Below are 20,198 nucleotides of genomic sequence, written 5' to 3' on the forward strand. Positions count from 1 at the left end.
CAGACAGCACGATTGTCCACGGACAAGCCCCGAAGGACACACCACAACAATCCCCTAGAACTAACTGGGGGTTTAGCAAGTTTGTAAAATATGAGATCAATATATAAAAATCAATCCTAATCTATAAGGCAATCAGTAATGGAAGTGAAATTAAAATAAGAATACCACTTGCAGGAGCACCAAAACATGAACTGTTTAGTTGTAAATTTAACCACACACACAAAGGATTTATATGCTGAAAATTACAAAATGCTAATGCAAGCAATCAAACACCCACACAAATGAAGAGACACCGTATTCGTCAATCAGGAAGCTCATCCCCACTCAACATAGTAACCATGTCAACTATCCCCAAGTTAACCCGCATATTTAATGCAATTCCAGTGAAAGTCCTAGACGGATTTTGTGTGTATATAGAGAGAAGCTGATTTTAAAATTTATATATGGAAGAGCAAAACTACAAGAGCCAAAAAACAATTCTGACAAAGAAGAGTAAGTTGAAGGAGACTCGCTGTCCAGTGTTAAACGGTGTCGCAGGTGAGACCTTGGCAAAGACAGACACGCAGATCCACAGAGCGGGGCAGGTGCCCTGGAGGTGGACCCACACAGGTGTGTCCGTGTGATTCCCACAGAGGCTCAAAGACAATTCAGTGGACAGATGTCACACAACAGTATACCCCATAAGAAAATTAAACTGCACTAAAATGAAAGCTTCCCGTGTTGTGAGAGACACGGTTCCCAGAGGAGAAGATGAGCCAGAGAGAGCACTTGCAAACCACAGGTAAACAAAGGGTTGTGCCTGGTGGGGAAAGGACCCTCAAAACCCAATAATGAGAAAATAAACAGCAATTAAAAATGGGCAAAATACTTGAGTATTTAAGAGGATGTGAAGCTGGAAACTGGCCCTTGGGAGGATACTTAACATCATCAGCTCTTAGGGAGGTGCCCATTACAGCCACCTAGATGGTTAAAATAAAAGGACCGGCAACACCGAGTGCTGACGAGGACTCCCAGGCCCTGGTGGGAATGCACACTAGCCGCTCTTGTCAAACACGCCTATTGCACAGGGCACAGCGACCTCACTTGTGCTCTGGGGAAGTGAAACCTTACCTTCACCCGAAAACCTGCTCATGAATATTTACCGCACTAGTTTTTTTTTTTTTAAAGATTTTATTTATTTATTTGAAAGAGAGAGAGAATGAGAGAGAGCACATGAGAGGGGGGAGGGTCAGAGGGAGAAGCAGACTCCCCGCCGAGCAGGGAGCCCGATGCAGGACTCGATCCTGGGACTCCAGGATCATGACCTGAGCTGAAGGCAGTCGCTTAACCAACTGAGCCACCCAGGCGCCCTTACCACACTAGTTTTCACAAATGGCAAAAACTGGAAATAACTCAAATGTTCTTTGAAGGGTGAATGGACAAACCAACCATGGTCCAAGCTGCAGAGCGCCACTGGGCAGAGAGGGGTTCATGCGGAGGGAGCGCAAAGCATTTTGCTGAACGAGAGAATCCAGACTCAAAGGTGAGAGGCAAAGTATTCCATTTGCACAAACCAGACAGAAGTCAAAACTAGAGAGAAGGTTGGGGTGTGAGGTGGGGGTGTGTGTGTGTGACTGTGGGGGCTGCCCTGGGTGCTGGGTGCTGGGTGCTGGGTGCTGGGGCTGGGTGCTTACTCAGATCTACACTGCAGTAAAAGTCATGAGTGGTGCACCTTGAAAGGTCGGGCTGGTACGGAAAACAACAGCAAGCCTGGGCCCCCTCAAGGGAGCACCCAGGGGTGACAGGGTGGAAGGGGCCTGGCCGAGGACAGGGCTGGACCTTGGTTCTGCCCAGAAGGGCAGTGGGCTTGGAGGGGTGTCAAGTGGTGGGGTCTTAGAGGCAGCTCGTTCCCGAAGCTGCAGGCTCAGCCTGACCTCACTCTTGTTGACACAAAGCAGGCTCTGAGCGTCTTGTGGGAGGCAGGCTGTGGGCCCACCCCAGCCCGGCCTTGACGCTGGGCCCTGGGCCCTGGAAAGCCCCTCGTGTGCAGCTGGGAGGATGGGCGCTCAGAGGGGTAAGGGCACCTCATTCTGGGTGGCTAAGTGGAGGAAATATTCAGTTCATTTGACAGAAATATCCTCTGCGGGGGTGTGCATGGAAAATGCTTGGAAAACTTACAGTCAATGGAAAACAGTCCGCTTCAGCCAAGAACAGTGCCTTCTGCTGCTGACCCCAGGCCCAGCCTCCAGCTTGACCCTTAGAAAGCACCTCTCCTCTACAGAACGGGTCCCTTCCCGGCACTGCCGGAATCCTGAAGCTGCCGCCTGTCACCTAAGTAACCCAGGAGCCGACCCCCACGTTGTTTGCACTTATCTGTGAAGGGTAAGTGTCCCCGAAACCCCAGTGTCCCTTCCTCACAGAGTGTTCCCTTTTCTGCTATGCCTGGAGCTCTGCCCCAGCATGGGGCATGGCCCCAGGGACCCTGTGCACTGAGCTGCCTCAGTGGCCCTTTCTGAGCAGCCCAAAGCCCAGGCCAGCCTGGGAAAGTCAGGAGGAAGTGTGTTGCCCACATCACCACCGCTTCCCCTGGAGCTGGGCCATGAGGCAGACACCTGCTAGCTTCCATCTCTGCATGGCGAGAGAAACACCCGCATTCCTACTGCGCGGGCAAGAGCAGAGCCGACCGGCAGCCTGGACCACACAAGTGCCAGTTTAAGCAGAGGACATTAATTATTCTTAGTGTTATACCTTCTTACTGTTCTCTTGCTTACTGAGTACCTACTAGATCCAAGACATTCTGTCTCAGTTCAGCCGGTGCTACAGTGGGTCCATGCCCCCAGAACCTACACAATGCACAAGGGAGGGCATCTTAGGTGCTTGATACTTGCTCATGGTTATTCCCAGCAAAGGCACCCTGGAGAGGCCCAGATTTTCAGGTGGAATCTTGTGAACAGTTTGCCGTCATTTGCATCTCACTGGGCATGAATGCTACACCTCAGAAGTCATCTTTGCTCTCCTGTAGGGGGTAGAGATGGTGTCAGGTGGGCACTGTGGAGGGACCGTTGGCTTGTGGGACCAGGTCTTTGGTTTGAGTTCATCTTTCTTAAAACCTAGAGCTGTGTTTTCACAACAGAAGATCTTCTCCTGCACTTCCTGGCCCTGCAGGTCTTGACATCTTGCCCAGGATGGGGATGCTGCCGGGCAGAGAGGCCCCAGTGTAGGCTGAAGAAGGACAGACGTTCTTGTGACCCAGCTGGTCCAAGGTGACCTAGGAGGGACACTGGCTGGCGGCTCCAAAGTTGCCGGCAGCCCCCGAGACCGGCTCAGGGGTGGAGGGTGGGCCTCCTCTGTGCCTCGGGACCCCAGGACCCTAAGGAAGCTGCCAGGATAGGGATTTCCCAAAATCAAGAGAAGAGCTGGCCAGTTGAGGCGTTTCTAAGCTGGGCACAAGGCCAATCTTTATGTGAATTGTCTTCACATAACTGTTTCAGCAACCGTGAGAACAAGGCACAGATTTTAGCCCCTGTTTCCAGTAAGAGCCTGTGGGCTAGGCTGTTCAATGGCTGCCCAAGGTCATCAGGCCTGAAGGCAAGGATTCTGCCGGCACCTCGGCCACAGTTTTATCATGCCTGTTGTGGAGTGGTAGCTCTGGAAAGTTCTAGAAGGTCCCCTGGGTCCACCACCCTGATGTCACCTGGGTGCTCACTGGAAATGCAAAGTCTCAGGCACCGCCCCCCCCCCCCCCAGAGTTCCTGAATCAGAGTCTGCATTTTAACAAGCCCCAGCTGACTCACATCCAAGTTTAGGAAGTGCTGACTTAGTTTAATCGCTCACTTTACGGGTATGGAGGTGAGACCTCGGCCGCTAGCTAGTCAGCGGGGCGCCGGGATTAGGGTTCCAGCCAAACTGACGTTCTCCTGTGTGGCCCAAGCACGGCCTGGAGGTGTCTTAGAAGGATATTTAAAATTATGCTTTGGGTTTGGCGCTAAATTGGATTTGATAAATATTTGCTTCACTCTAGAAAGATGAGGGAGACACAGCTCCTGCCTACATGGAGTTAGAACTTGTGAATAAACACCACAATCACAAGACACTAAAAGCCAGAATCCTAAGAGAGAAGTCCAGGAGGTGCTGTTCAGGCTTGGGTGTGGCAGGAGGACAGGCATCCCCGTCCCGACACTGAGGGGCAGGGAAAGGCGGGCCAGCACCGTGGCTCTGGGGATGGGGCAGGCCAGCCAGACATCTGCAGACCTGGGGCTGCCCGGAGAGCTCAGAGGACGGGTTGCTCAAAGGGTCAGGGATGTTCCTGGGTGGGAATGTGGTGGCTGAGGGCGGCATGTGTGGGGTCCACTGGAAAGAGGGCAGAGAGCAGGTGCCTTCAGGGGTGGAGGACAAGGAGAGAGGACAGGCATGCGGCAGGGTGCTGCAGGAGGGGCCGTGAGGAGGAGAAGCTGGGGAAGGACATAGGCCGTGGGGACATGAGTTTGCCTTAACTTGTGGGTTGGGGGTGGAGACCAGATGGCAGGTGGACCCGTATTTGAATGCCCAGGAACAAGGCGGGGTTTTGCCCCTAGTCTGAGCCCAACAGGGGCTGCAGAGGCCAAGAGAAGAATGGCCGAGAAACAAGTCCACCAGGCGTGGGCTCCCTCAGACTGGGGTGTGAGACCCGGGGGGACCGTAGCCTGCCAGGAACACCGGGCAGCAGCCTGGGGCCTGTGCCTCGCTTCCTGAGGTGCATTTGGGCAGCACCAGCACCTCCTGTGGTCAGTATGGCACTAACTTCTCTGCAGACGACACTGTCACCGTGGTCCAGATTACGGTCCCCGGGTAAGGCACTTGGGCCCACGGTCTCATGGAATCTACATTTGTACCTACATCTCCACCTGATTTCTGTTTCACCAGGTGACGGGGCTGCAGCCAGACCCGGGACGCAGGTCTCACTCCTTGTTGGGGCTGCTGGCCGAGCTCCTCAGGCCTTGGGAAAGGCTCTGTGTGGTGGAAAAGCTCCCTCCTGGGCCCACGCCTGCGCGGCACTCCAGACAGACCCCCAGGAGGGGAAGAGAGGTCACCGTTCAACATTATGCATTATCCCGTATTTGGGAGAAAAGCAAATATAGAGTTTTTTTTTTTTTAAAATACAACAACAAGAAAGCTCTACAAAACCTTCCTGGTCGTTTGAGATTTCCAGGAACCAGGAACTTCCTGCCTGAGTGTGTTGGGATTCAGAGACTGGGAGTGGGTTGAGGACCTCTGGCTGGTCACCATCACAGTGTGAGTGAGTGGGGCCCGTGTGCGGGGAGAAGGCAGGTCCCGCAGGTCTGAGACTTCATCGCCACGGAGATGGACGGGAGCAGTGGCTTGGGATGGAAACATCATTACAAAACCACATTTCCTGCAGTGGCTCTGCTGTGGGGGGGCTTCCGCGGCTGCGACCTTCCCGCACAGCTTGGGGCAGCCATCCAGCAGGGAGCCCTCATCGGAGGTCACCTCTCTGCAGCCACCTGTTTGCACAGCAGCTCCCGCCCCTCCACTAGGGCCCACCAGCCTGCTGGGAGAGGCCTTTCCTCCAGACTGGAGAGAGCAGGGATTTGCCCCTGGAGCTGGCCTGTCCCCACCGCCGCTAAGGCCCGCGTATGAACTCACGTAATAAAGCCAGGTGTCCTTCTGAACAGTGTGGTCGCACACGCAAAGACCCCACCTCAGTGAGATCAACCCGCACTGCCTCCCAGCGCTGCTGTGGTGGTTTGGCTCCTTCCGAGGCTGCTCTGGAATCCCCGCCTTGGGTGACTGAGGAAACGGTCCTGGCAGGGTGGGGCGTAGAAGAGTGGAGCCCGCTTCTGCACAGCCTCTAATCAGCAGTGGTCTGGGGGCCGGTGCGGGGCTCTCTGGATTAAGGCCTGGGGCAGGAGACAGAGTTCCTGCGGCCCGTGGTGGCCGACCCGCCTGTGCCTTCCCCCAGCGTTCCGCTCAGATTACGGGGCTGGCTTCTGCATGTGCTCCTCGTGCTGGGATGCTAGCCTTCTCCCTCATCCTCCCTGCATGATGCTCTCCAGCCCCGCCCCTTCTCTGGGACCCTCCAGCCTCAGGCTCCACAGACCCCTCTGCACGCTTGCTCAGAGGTAGCTCTGCTCTACTCAGTGTCCTCAGGGCAGTGCTCAGGGTCTCTCCTTCATGAAACATCTCCCCCACGCAGCGTGAGTGTGTCATTGTCTTCCTTGTGTCCCAGCCCCTTCAGCAACCGGGGACTGGTTTTCTGTGTCCCCCAGTGACTCCCATCAGCCCAATAGCCCGGCAGGCAGCCAGCCGTAGTTGATGTAAGCCCGACTATCCTCTAGTTTCCGCGAGGTTTTGCTCTTTCAGTAGGGTTGGGCACGATTTCTAACGAGCTAGTGGGAAATAGACGCGCCTGAGCCTCTCAATTCTTGGACAAATGTGTAAACGGGTGGGGTCCTCGCTTTACTTTGTTTTAATCTTCATTGTCTGAGTGGGTTCCCCACTCCCCGAATGTGACCTGGGGCAAGCCTTTCCCACTTCCAGCTCCCTCATCTGTGGAATGACAGGCACAGGGGCCTGCCGGAGATGCCCGGGAGCCCTTGCAGGGCTGTGTCACGGAACAAGGCCTGTTTCCGGCAGTATTTGGAAAGAGTCAAAATGGCTACCGAAACATAGATGTCACGACTGGTCCTAGCACTTGGACATTTGGATAAAAAAGACCTTCAATTCCATTTCTCCTAGAGCAAAGCAAATGGTGAGCCCAGGGCCGTACAGAGTGACGTAGGTTCAGGGAGGGGCGGCCTGTTCTCTTGTGTGACTGGACAGACCATCGGTGGTCCCTTCCGGGGGTGTCCAGAGTGCTAAGCACATCACAGAAACGCTTCTTAGCATCTTGCGACTCCGTGTGGTGAATCCTGTATTTGTGCCCCGTGCGTCCTGGAGGAAGTGGTTTTAGTGAGTAGCAGGGGAAGTCTGCACCCCACAGGGCCCCCTGGAGCAGCATGAGGCTGCGGCAGCTGTGGGGTCTGCACTCCCTTGGCCCCCAACCATGGCCCTTTACACGTTGACCCTCCTCCCTGAACAAACCATTACTGTGGGTGCCCCTAAAGGCAGAAGCATTCTCAAGACCTCTGCGTCAGATGTTTGCTGTATGTGTTGGACCAGGTCCTGCATCCCTGCTGAGCACCTTGAGGGGGATAAGCCCCAGCTCCTGCCATCCCAGACCCAGGGAGCGGAGGTGTCCTCACCTGCACTGTGCAGACAAGGAAACCAGGCATTAAGACGGGTGGGGGAAGGCTAGCCCTTGTGCAGGCATCAAGGGCGTCCATGTCCTCATGGGGTGCTGGGCAGGGAGCAGCACCCTCAGCTGCACACTCGACCTGGGAAGGGTCCACCTGAGTCGAAGCAGCTGACTTAGGGCACTGGCTCAGATGCATCACCTTCTGATGGGTGCACAGAGCCTGGGGCGGGAGAGCCTGCCCTCTGCATTAGGTTTGAATACGCCACTCTCCACTCAGGTGACCACACCCCCCCCATTAATTAAAGATGGAGCTCTGTGATCTTGCGTCTTCTTTCCACTCAAGGGGGCTTCAGTTTGGGTAGTTGCCATCAGGTGAATAATGGTCTCTGGTTTATGACTTTCTCATTCTTAATGCCAGTCTTTTTAGCTAAAGTCTCTTTTTTCAAAAATTTAAATTGAAAATGTTTCTTAAAGAAGCTGATGGTATAACTTAATAAAACCAATACTTATAATTTAGTCACGAATTTAAAAATATAAATACAATACATCTGCAGCCACACTAACACTCTTCTTATGAAAACAATTCAAGCCATCGTCGGTAACGAAAGCATTAGTTAACATTCAGGGAGAAAGAAGCTGAGGGGTGGGAATCCATAATCCCTGGAGCAGAGGCATACAACGAAGGCAAGCCTCTCTCTCTGCAGAAGGCAGGGTCTTCTTCCAGGCGGAAGCACATTCTTCCCTCATGGGGCAAATCCACGGCTGTCTTCCTTTTTCTTTAAGGAACACCATTCAGTGCTTGGGAAACGAAATCAGTTGGTAGATTATAAAAAAATATTATAAAAATATTTATTCAGCATAGGGAGCACTTGAAGGGTTAAAACAGGAAGTCTCACATCATAACTTATAATTTTAAAGAAACACATCAATCTTAAAATTTAGGTCAATAAACAGAGCTTCAAAAAAGAAATCAAACCCAGAAAGAGCCCTGACCACGTTGCTCGGAAATCTCTCTGCTGGAGGCATCAGGTCCCTGTTGGGTGGCTCCTGGCCCCACCTTGTCTCCCAGGGAGGCTCATTCATGAGCCCAAACTTCCCTCGGGGTCCCAGGAGAGCGCTTCTTGGGGCCATCCCCCCCGAGCTGCAGGAGCGCGAGGAAGCCCGTCATCAGGGGAAAAAGCCTGCACATGAAGAGTTCTGGAGCTGTTGGTGCCACGTGGAGTGGAGAGATGGGCAAAGGGTGAGGTTGACCCCCGAGAAGTGGGAGCAAGGACAGTCATAGTCATGCCTGGCTCACTCAGGGCTCAAGGATTCGGAAGGAGTCTGCTTCAGCTGAAGTTCTGACATGTGCTTGTGTTACTCAGTCTCTATGCCCCCCGCCCCCAGCCCCGTCCTTATCAGTAAAAGGAAATGCTCGTAGCACCTTAGATCTGAGGGTTGTTTCGATTAGCAAACGTGCTAACACAGGGAAGTTCTTGACGCACTGTGCATGATGGGTGCTCAGGGGCATGAGCTGCTGTGGAGTCTGGAAGGGCCCTTGTCCTGGGGCAGCGCCCACCTTCCCCACGGGGAATGCCTCCAGCTTCTTCATGTTCCTGGGGCCAGTAAACCTTCTGCAGCATAGTTTTATGAGTCTGGCCTACGTTGTTTCTCTGGAACCTGCAACCCGAACGTCCCTGGTTAATATGCCATGTAACCTGTGACATATTAATTCGTTTTCATAACAGAGAGACTTTTTGCTGATTGATTCTACACATTGTGGGAGTTTCCTGAGCAGACCTGTCTGTGGCAGATAGTCACTACAGACCTGTGTTCTGAATCTCTACAGAGGACTTGCTTCACACCTGTATTTATTTGATGTCACTTCCTGTCTGTGGGCTCGGCTGGGGGAGAGGGGAGCATTTGGTTTAGCGGTTCTTTCCCAAAAGCACAGCTGCATGTCCTCCTGGAGGCAATGCGAGGTAGGAGACGAGAATCTTTTTTTTTTTTCTTTTCAAATTTGATCTTAATTTTTGCTGCCTTGAGCCTGATTGTGGAATTTTTTTTTTTTACAAGATGGCCCCCAGCATGACTGTTGGCTCCTGAATTAACTAAGGAGAACCATTGAAGGAAGAGAGATATGTGGATTGAGGGGCATAGAGACCGTGAGAAGCCAGTGGGTCACAGAATACAGTGTGTGTGTCGGGGACTCGGACGCAGCAGTGGGGGGATGTGCCGGGCAGCTGTCCGTGCTGTGGCTCTTCCCCAGTGGCCAGTGAAGACTGTTGCCTGTTTCCGCAGCCTCAGCTTTCGGCAGCTTGCGTACACAGCACTGTGGGCGGTTCCTCACGCTCCCGCTTCTTCACCCACACGCCTGGCCCTGGAGACCGCGGCCCCCACATGAGTGCCCCCCGGCTGTGATGCTTCTCCCAGGCACAGAAGCCAACCCTTCTCCTGGCAGCCGAAGAGCTGGTCAGCTAAGGGCTGACGACAGAGAATCACGATTACCTTGAGAGGGGCAGAAAAGTCATTTTCTAATGTTCAATATTATCTGATGCCAATTTATAACATTGAGCATCTATTTCCAATACAAATTCTTACAAAGCTAAATAAAAAGAGCTTCTCTAACTTTATAAAAGTTATATATTCTAAACCTACTATAAACTAAATCATGATGAATAAAATACCACTTTTAAGGTGGGAAAGAAGACTTAAGGATCCACTATGACTCTGTTTAAAATAGCACAAAACGTCCTTACTGATGTCATGTGGGGAGAAAACCCGTGACTCAAGATCTGGAACCTGTTCTAGGCATGCACTCTGATCATTTAAATAGAAAAATCATTGAACTCAACAGATGAATGACTTAGAGTTAGCAAGAGAACTCAACAAGTTTGCCAAATTTAAGATAAACTTACAAAATTACAGTGTTTATCTATACCAGTAACCTAGTAGAAAATATAATGGAAACAAGATGCATTCACAATAGCAACAAAATCTCTAAAGTGCCCAAGGAAATAATGTGGTGAGAAGCGGAAACATAGAGCTCTGCTGAGGGGCATCAGGAAGAAGCTGTAGGTGCTTAGGAGGATGCTCTCTGGAGAACGCTTGCATGCAATGACTTACTATGTTAAAGAGGTTGATTTTCACCGGAACCATCCATAGAGTCAATGCAATCCCAAACAAAAAGAACCAGACTGAGTTCTATAGCTCAAGGAAATTCATTAAGAATATAGCACACACAAAAAAAACCGTATGAATTTTGAAAGAAAACATTCAGGTTAAATGATGCTCCTGAGACATAACACTTAGGGTAGGGGGAGAGGGGGAGGGGAAGATAGGGGAGAGGATCAGAGGGGAGCGGAAGGGGAGAGGAGAGGCTAAAGTGCCCTGCAGTGTGACTCGCCCAATCCCTCCCATCGGAAGTCCAATTTTTTCTTTTGCCAACTTGCACTGATTTGTGTTACTGCTTATACTGGCTTTGTGGGGGGGAAAAAAGCAAATTTTAAACTGTGGTTCACAAAATGAGTTAGATAAATCAGGGGCAGAAGTAGACCCCTTCCAACTTGTAGATCCCTACCTTAGGGTTGCCCCCCTCCCCAGATGATTTGTTTTAGGGCAGTTTTAGGATCACAACAAAATTGAGGGGAAGGTACAGGGGTTTCCCATGTACCCTCCACCCCACGTAAGCACATATGCTCCCTCATTATCAGCATCACTTACCAGAGGCTACATTTGCTAGAATTGATCATTGTCGCCCAGAGTCCGTAGTTTACATTAGGGTTGGCTCTTGCTGTCCTGCATTCTTTGGGTTTGGGTAAATGTATAATGACATGTACTCACCATTATATCGCACACAGTATTGTTACTTTTGTGTGGACAGTTTTCAATCCCTTTGGGTAAAAACCAAGGAGCATCAGTGCTGGATCATATGGTGGGAGAATGATCAGTTTTGTACGAAACTGCCCAACTGTCTTGCACGGCGGCTGCCCTAGTCTGCATTCGCACCAGCACTGCGTACCCGTTTCGGCACCATCACACAGAGCTGGTTAAGAGGTGTGCAGCAGTGTTGTGGTTTTAGCTTGCGTTTCCCTCAGGGCAGATGGTGTGGAGTTTGCTTACTTGTCATCTGTACATCCTCCCTGGGGAAGTGTCATGATGGTCTTGGCTCATTGTTTTAAGTCGTTGGTTTTCTTGTTTTTGAGTTTTAAGAGTTCTTTGTATATGTTGGATAACATTCCTTGACCAGATATGTCTTATGCAAATATTTTCTCCCAGTTTGTAGTTTGTCTTTTCATTCTCTTAGACTTGTCTTTGCAGAGCAGAAGGTTCTAATTTGAACATGACTTTGCTATTGGATCTAAAGACTCATCGCCACACCCAAGGTCATTTGGGTTTCCTCCTATGTTCTCTTCTGGGAGTTTTATAGTTTTGCATTTTGCATTCATTGCAAAAATGAATGATTCATTTTTAGTCAGTTTCTGTGAAGAGCATGAGGTCTTTGTTGAGATTCATTCTTCTGTATATGGATGTCCAGTAGGTTCAGCGCCATTTGTTGAAGAGACGATCTTTGCTCCATTGTGTTGCCTTTGCAAGGATCAACTGACTGTATCTATGTGGGTCTGTTTCTGGGCTCTCTCTCCTGTTCAGTTGTCTGCTCTTCTGCCAATACCACAATGTCTTGATAATCGCAGCTATCTGATAGTGAGTCTTGAAGTCAGGTAATCAGTCCTCCAACTTTGTTCTCCTTCATTATTGAACCACTGTCTATTCTGGGTCTTTGTCCCATGTAAACTTTAGAATAAGATCATCCATATCCACAAAATACCTTGCTGGGATTTTGATCGGGATTGCATTGAATCTAGAGATCGAGTTGAGAAAAACTGAAATCTTGGCAATATTGAGTGCTCCTATCCATAAACATGGAACATATCTCCATTTATTTAGTTTTTCTGTGTTTCCTTCGTCAGAGCTTTGTAGTTGTCCTCAGAGAGATCTTGTACATAATTTGTTACATTTATACCTAAGTATTTCGTTTTGGGGGTGCTAATGTAAAAGGTGCTGTGTCTTTAAAACCATGAGAGATGATGGACTCTGAAAAACAAACTGAGGGTTCTAGAGGGGAGGGGGGTAGGGGGATGGGTTAGCCTGGTGTTGGGTATTGAGGAGGGCACGTTCTGCATGGAGCACTGGGTGTTATGAAAAAACAATGAATCATGGAACACTGCACCAAAAACTAATGATGTAATATATGGTGATTAACATAACAATAAAAAAATAAGTACAATGAAAAAAAAATTCTACTTACTCGTTACTGGCATATAGGAAGGTGATTGACCTTTGTATATTAAATTTGCAACTGTAATGTCATAATTGCTTATTAGTTCCAGGGGTTTCTTGCTGGTTATTTGAATTTTCTACACAGATGACCAGGCCATCCGTATGCAAACAGCTTTATTTCTTCCTTCCCAATCTGTGTACCTGTTATCCCATTTTTTGCATTATTGTATTGGCAAGGACTTCTAGTACAATGCTGAAAAGGAATTGTAAGAAGAGACATCCTTGCTTTGTAACTGATCTTAGTGGGGAAGCTTCACTTTCTCACTGTTAAGCATGATGTTCGCTGTAGGTTTTTTATAGATTTTAAAAACTCAGTTTGAGGAAGTTCCCCTCTATTTGTAATTTATTGAAAGTTTTTTTTTTTATCATGAATGGGTGTTGGAGTGTGTCACTTTGCATCTATTGATATGTGATTTTTCTTTTTTAGCTTGTTAATGTGATAGATTACATTAATTGGTTTTCAAATGTTGAATCAGCCTTACATAGCTAAGATAAATCCCACTTGGTCCTGGTCAGATTATCTATTGTTGGATTTTATTTGCTAATATTTTGTTCAGGATTTTTGCATTTATGTTCATGAAAGACATTGGTCTGCAGATTTCTACACACACACACTTCCTCATAGTACTGAATTCATTTTCCCCTAACGGCTGACCATCAGACCAGGTTATGCTGTGATATCTAGTGACCCCGGATCTCACTGTTCCAACACCACTTGCTGGTTTCCTGTCAGGCTCCATGTGGGTCGTGGCCCAGCTCTGGTGGTCCCACGTCTCCTTCCTCAGGAGCCAGCCTGTTGGAGCAGCATTTGTCTGGACTGTTGCAAGTCAGCCCTGCAGAGGACCAAGAGCCTTTGACTCACACGTTGGCTCATAGACACTGTACTGGATGGAGATGGCCTCCATGTCAGGCCTCACGTCTCATTGGCCAGAGCAACTCCCCTGACTGAGCTGCCTCCACTGAGTGGCTGTGACCTTGTTGAGCAAGACAGAACACTTTTGGGTCTTTCTCAGAGACATTTCATCCCTGGAGCCATAAAAATTGAACAGTGAACCCAATTCACAGCTGGTGCGGATCAAGATCAGCTTCAGCACATGCATTTTCAAGAGACGAGGGCTTTCCCCCAGTGCAGCAGGGAGAGTGTAACAGTGAGACCCGTGAGCCTTGGGACTGACCCGACCTTGAAAACTCAGCAGAGACCAAGGTAGATCGTGGGCGGCTTGCTTTTCAAGAGTGGCTGTCTTCACAGAGCTTCTGCCCGTCGCTGAGTGCCATGGCTGAGCACAGGCAGGTAGATCAAAACGAAGGGCAGCAGGGGACATCAGGCCAGAAGACCCCCCGCCACGGCCCTGTTGTCCATCTCTGTCTGACTCTTCTGGGTTCTTTTCTAACACAGGTCTGTTTTGGCTTTGCACGAGTGTGTAAACTGAGGGCGTGTGGTCATAAAGATAAGAGCTGCACATGTCTGTGACTCGTCCACATAGTTCCTCAGGAGCCAGGCACTTGTCCCCACTGACCCCATCCTAGAGATGGCTGTGTGGGCTGTCTCCAGTCCGGCTTTTATGAATAAAGCTGTTATGAGTGTTTTCCTACAGGTAATTTTGTGGACATATAGCCTCGTTGCTCTTGGATAAACACCTCAGATTGGGATTGTCGGTTCATAGGGTTGGTGTATATTTATTTTTATGAGAAACTGCTAACATTTTCTCAGTAGGCTATCATTTATGGTTCTATGAATTTGGAATTGTCCACATTTGCCTTTTTAAGAGAATATACAAACCTTGCGTTAATTAGTAATCTTATATGTCTCACGTCAAGCCTCTCTCTGGAGCCACTGATGTGGCCTGTTTCAGTGGTCCGTCCCCTGCCCACCGTGGTCACACTGGTAGGAGGCTGAAGTCATCAAGGGGTTAATCTTAAAGCAGATGGACAGAAGACAGGAAAATGCAAGTTTGGGTCATCAGACCATCAAGGACAAAAAATAGCTGATTTTAACTTAATAGAGAATCCTATACAGGTAAAAGTGTGGTTTTGGGGTCCTCTCTGACTTTAGACCCTCCACAAGACTTGAGGTGAGGGTGTTGATGCTGAGGTCTAACGCACATGGCTAAGGTGGGGGTTAAAACTGAAGACATCCTAAGTTTGGTTCAGGGCCCAGCACTTGGCAGGGTCACGGAAGAAGCTGCGATCAGCACCTCGTGATGATCACAGGCCGGGCTTCCCACATGCTCTGGAAGGGGCCGACGCGCAGCACCGGCGCCCACGCCCTGCTCACCCTGGGACGAAGGGCCCAGACTGGGAGGTGAAGGGGACAGGGTCCCGGGGGAAGCTCCTGGGGGCTCCCTGCCTCTAGGCCTTCTGAGTGAGCTCGGGAGAGCCAGGGGGCCCTGAGGTCCTTTCCCTGGGGCCTTGGACTTGAACTACATTGGACTTGAGGATTTTGCAAGTGTTGGGATGACATAAAACACACTTGAGGTATTTTCAAGTGCTGAACTTGTACACAGAGACAATTTTATGATGAAAATTCTGCCACATGTTGGATATCTAAGTTGCTGCTTGACGTGCATAGTCTGTTCCTCCTTCCTAGTGGCACGTGAAGGAGGCCCTGCTGTCTCCATCTTCAGGTCACACACTGGGGGCGCAGGGTCCTTGCTGTCTGAGTCCCAGACATCTGGCTGTGTCTTTGTCTCGGGAGGAGGCTTGCAGCCTGCAGTGGGGCGTCTCCCCCACTAACTCCCCAAATCTGTTTGGCCTCTGTCCTGCTCGGGGCCACCACAAAGCATGGCAAAGGCAGAAGCTTGCCTCCGTGGTGTTGGTGTGTGGGTCCGGGTGCCCAGGATGGCCGTCCTGCCCTCCGTCAGCGGGAGCCTGAGCGGCTTCCTGAGCTGGTGCCCGCTTCCTTTCTGAGGAGCCCTGCCCCAGCCTCCCACATCCTCCTTGGCGGGCGTCCCGGGCCCGTTACCCCCAGGCCAGCAGGGAGGTGGCTCCGTGTCGGCTCCCCTTCTGCTCCCCTCCCAGCAGAAACAAGGGCCCAGAAGATGAGGATCTGTGTAGTTCACACTCTGGTTTATTGACCTGGAAACGGGGCACAGGCAGGAAGGTGCACAATGGGATCAAAGGGGTCCTTGGCCGCCCTCCGGCACCGGGTCGCCCCTCCCCAAGAACCCTGATGGGAATCCACCTTGTCTATTGCCGGACTTTCTCACCCACGACGCTGCATTTCCTCAGCAAATATGTGCAAAATTTATATGTGATTTAAACTCTTACTTCTGCTTGGGGCTTGTTAGTTTTCTGAAGAGCCAGGGCCACATTTCATGCTGCTTCCCTGCTTTTGAGGCAACTCCCTGACGTTTCAATCCCATTCCGATCCCTCTGCACGTATTTTTTGGGATTTCCTATGTATATGCCTTTCCCCTTGAGGAATTTCCGACTGGAATGGGGACTGAAAACAATCATTACGTAAGAAAAGACAGCCTCTGATTAGGAGCTGAATTCAGCGATTCTGGAGATGCAGACCTGCAGTCAGTGGGGCAAGCAGGGGTGGGTGAGAATTGGCTCGGGGAGCCGTCCCTGCAGGTGCACAGTCACAGAGAGGCTGCCAGGCCTTCTTGCATCCCGTGTGAAAGGAAGCACAATGAAAATCATCGGTTAGGGCAAGAAGCGGGGACGTTCTGCAGGCGTTTGAGAAGGCAGACGACTTGACTACGTGATGTCGAGTTTTGGAGTTTAGTCTGGCCGGGACCCACAGGGTGGGCTTGAGTTTGGTGAGGGAGACATCAGCATCAGCATCAGAAGGACGCCCCAGCATCCCGTGCAGCTGATCTCAGTCTGAACCCCGAAGACAGCAGACTAGAGGGACCAGTGTGGAAAGACGTCTGGAGCAGAGAGGCCTGGGTCGGCCAGAGGAGGGCGAGGGGTTAGGGCACCGGGAGCCGGAGGGTGGCGCTGCCCAGAGGGAGGGTGGGAGTGGAGGGGTCGGGGCCTCAGCAAACCCTCCTGGCCTCCTTCCTCCTTCTCTTCTGCCAAGCACCTCACAGAAAGGGCACAGCAGCTATGAGTCGATTTCTGGGAGGTGTTTCCACCTCTTGTGAACACCCTAGGATTTCCCAGTAAAGTTCTCGTTACTCCCCCTTCTATCTTCAGGGCATTTTCATCTAAATTCTGGGCCTACGGGTGTGTGCTTAGCTAAAATGATCGCTGGTGGTTAGACGATGAGCCGTTGGGAGGGAAAGAAAAATGACTTTCGGTCCCCATTCTCCCAGAATGCGGGCAGCGTGCTGGGTCACAGCAAGGAGACGCGTCCTCTGTGCAGGGCTCCAGGCCAGTGGGGCTGCCGTGTCCGAGGAGGGTGCGCCTGCAGGGGATGCGGCAGACATCGTCGCGATCGCTGGGAGAAGCAGGGTTTTCTGAACGGCCCCAGCGTGACCGACGACTGTCGTCCCCTCTTTTGCTCAGCTCCTTGTTCGGGGTTGACGCTGGCCGCTGTGGCAGGGGTGAGGTGGAGGGCGGGCCAGGCCTGAGGTGCCGGTGCCCTCGGCCCAATGGCATCATCCTGGGGAGAGAACCAGCATGGTCTTTAAAGACATTCACGTTTTTTTAACCTAGTTTTTCCAAAATTAATGCATTTTAATGTACTTTACTAGCATATAAAATAAAGATAGGCAGAAGGTAAATGATAGGAATCACTCAGAAACACATTACCCAAGATAATGACTGTTATCATTTTGTTTTATTTTTGATGCTTTGTTCCTCCCAAAGTGGAAATCTGCAGCATAAACTTGTAACCTGTTTTTTCACTTCCCAGTGGATTCTGATGACATTTCCGGGCTGTGGACTGGTACGTAGTAGTAAACATACTTCCACAATCTATTTTATTCATGGCCACAAAGGTACAAAAGTCCCCTGCGTGGGCACGACTGACTCCGTGGAACCGGCCCCTGTTGTGCCTTTGGGTTACGTTCGGGGTTCCCATATGGCACTGGAAACAATGATCTGGCAGAGACGATGCTCCCAGGTCTCCGTGTTTCTGCCCCCCGGAAGGTCCCATGCACAGAAGGCCTGCAAGGCATGCATCTCCCCAGAGAGCAAGGCCCCAGCTCCTCGCCCAGAACCCATGTCGGAAGCACGTTCTCGCAGGTGTGGCTCAGTCTACAGCACCTGCAGGAAAGGGGCCGGGGAGACAGCCCAGGAAAACACTGAGAATCTCAGTGGGTTCCTCGTGTAAGGAGCCAGGCCTCTCCCGCCTTCCATCAACATCCCTGCACCTCGGCAGCGTCTCCAACTGGCTTATAGGTGGGTGACGTGGCAGACTTCCCACGGTCCTTGCCACGTCGCCCTGCTGTCTGAGGTTCTGGGCGGATGGAAAAGCACGCGTGGTATTAAGTCCCCAGTGACGACCCCCACTCACCTGTGACGATGTTCCACCTCTGGCAGGGTTCCTGCTATCCTTCGGGGCAGGCAGTCCACCTAATCCAGGGCAGCTTACTGCTGTGCCAGGTCTGTCTGCTTTCTGGGGTCCCTGGGGGCTCCCGTGTGCTCCTGCTTCGTCGTGGGGGCCCCCAGGGAATGCCCACTGCAGCCAGAGGCCCTGCGTCAGCGCCATGGCCTGCCCTCCTGCCATGTCCTTTCCGTGCTGGCCACTCTCCTCTGGGTTTGGGCCCTTCCCCGAGGGCCCCTCCCTTGCCCTGGTGGGAGCACGTGCTGGTCACTCCAGGCCATTTGCCTGGTCCTCCTCTTGTTGCCAGGAATGTGCAGACCTGTGATGACAGACCATTCCAGAGCGGCAAGTCATGGCTGTGAGTCAGCCTGGCTGCTTCCTGGGGAGCTGTGCTTACGCCCAGCACTGGGGAGAGGCGGCAAGGGTGCCCCGAGGATGGTGCACGTGCGTCTGTCCTTCAGGAGCCTTGGTGGGCAACTTCACACTCAGGCCCATGCCTCCAGAGGCCTCACTTCTATAGAACGCACTCTGCAGGGGGAGGGTCCCCCCAGAGCTGTGCCTCAGGGCCTCAGAGACTCCTGCCCCCAGGGAGCTCCCTCTCCACCAGGACAGGACTTGTGTGGGGCAGAATTTCCCAGAACCTTATTTTGCTTGTGCGAAACCGAGGCCCAGAAGGGTCCGGTGACCTGCGCAGGCCCTCAGGCCATGTCTGAGGTGATGGTGGTGACCGGTGACCTTGTTCTCCATTTGCCAACCTGCGGGGAGGGGAGCAGAGAGGGCTGGTCACAGCCAGGAAGGGGTTAAGCACCAGTCAGGGCGGGGCGGGCCCTGGGAAGAGGCGCCTTCCTCCCAGGGGCCAGCCTCGCTCCCAAGCTCGGTGTTTTCTGTTCTAAATATGGACAAGGGAGACAGTTATTTTTAGGAAGCAAATGGCAATGATTAGGGCTTTAAGATTCAAGTTGTCATTCAGTCATAAAAGCTGAATTCACATGCTACAGAAAATAGTCTTTTCCTCTCGCTGATGATAGGGTTCCTTCAAGTGCAGGAATTGTTCATCCCCTTATGAATGCACAACAGACAGCAACTGGTCTCCGCCCCGGGCTTGCTCTGGAAGGCCAGGAAGATGGATGGAGCCATTTAGCACTGTGGGGAAGAAGGGGCTCCCCTGCAGCCGTGGGCAGGCACCCCATCCCTCGGGCCCCCCACACCTTCCTGACGTCCACGGGCAGGGCCTCTGCCTTACCGTGCGGAGTTTCGGCGGCTGGAACAGGAAGCTGGCCCCAGGCCTCCCTGCTGCAGCCCTCCGGTGACCCGAGCATGTCACTCGGCTAAGTGGACAATCACGGACTGCGTGCTCAGGGGGCTTGGTGATTGTCTGTAACTCTTGAAGCCTGGGCTTCCTCACGAAGCACGGGAGGAGCGACCAGCCCCCAGAGAGGCCCGTCAGAAGGCGGGGGAAACCAGTTTGCTTAGAGGGGCAGAGTCCTGAGCTGGGCCGGTGACCCGGCCCCTCCTCGGAGGCTCCTGGGGGCAGGGGTGGGAGGGCGGCGGGCTCTGAGAGTCTTCAGATTGCCCGGAGGGGAGGAAGCCCATGCGAGTGGGTCCACACGAGGCTCCCCACTCTGCTTTATCACGCTCACTGTGGCCTGCCAGACCGGCCCCCAGCCTATGGTATGTTTTCTCGTCTCCAGCAAGGCAGGACCCTTATAAATGACGTGCTGACAGCCCTGAATAATTCAGGGGAAATTTATGCCATTTCAGTAGTTTTGCCTTAAGAAGGGGGATTTACCAGGTCAGGCCGGTTGGTCAACGCTGGGCGTCACTGACAGCAGAACTGGCGCTCAGGGCAGGCCCCAGAGAGCTGGGCCTCAGCTCCGTGCTGCGGCCCCAGGTCAGGCTCACCTTGGAGCAGGCATGGGGGCTCAGGCTCAGGCTCTGGGGCAAGGTCCAGCCATTGAGAAATGACTGTGGGCACAGGAAGGGGCTTGGCCTTCAGGAGAGGGTCAGAGTGTGACCTCTCCAAGCCCTCTGGTGGCCTGGGGAACAGACACCATTGCCAGAACACTGGGCACAGGTGGGACTCATCTGTGCTTGCCAGCATGGGCACCAGCCCAGCTCTGTGAGGGTTTCCTTCTAGAAGGAGCAGGGGCCTCACAGGCCTCCCCCAGTCAGGGGCTCTCCCCCCAGGACCCCTGCGAGCTCCCCCCACCCCCCAGTCAGGGGCTCTCC

General features: G+C 52.0%; 1 long non-coding RNA gene across 1 annotated transcript; it reads right to left on the reverse strand.

Annotated features, from left to right (window-relative positions):
- Positions 1-15,581: 15,581 nt before the first annotated feature.
- Positions 15,582-18,279, reverse strand: LOC148164036 (uncharacterized). The gene is made up of 2 exons (XR_015768426.1): positions 17,940-18,279; positions 15,582-17,084 (listed from the first exon to the last, which is right to left on the reverse strand). It is a non-coding gene; the product is annotated as an uncharacterized LOC148164036 (long non-coding RNA).
- Between the last annotated feature and the right edge of the window lie 1,919 nt (positions 18,280-20,198).

This window comes from Eumetopias jubatus, unplaced genomic scaffold, assembly GCF_037043125.1.
Source record: "Eumetopias jubatus isolate StellerSeaLion01/CBP00866 unplaced genomic scaffold, mEumJub1_p1.0 scaffold_6, whole genome shotgun sequence".
Taxonomy (NCBI): domain Eukaryota; kingdom Metazoa; phylum Chordata; class Mammalia; order Carnivora; family Otariidae; genus Eumetopias; species Eumetopias jubatus.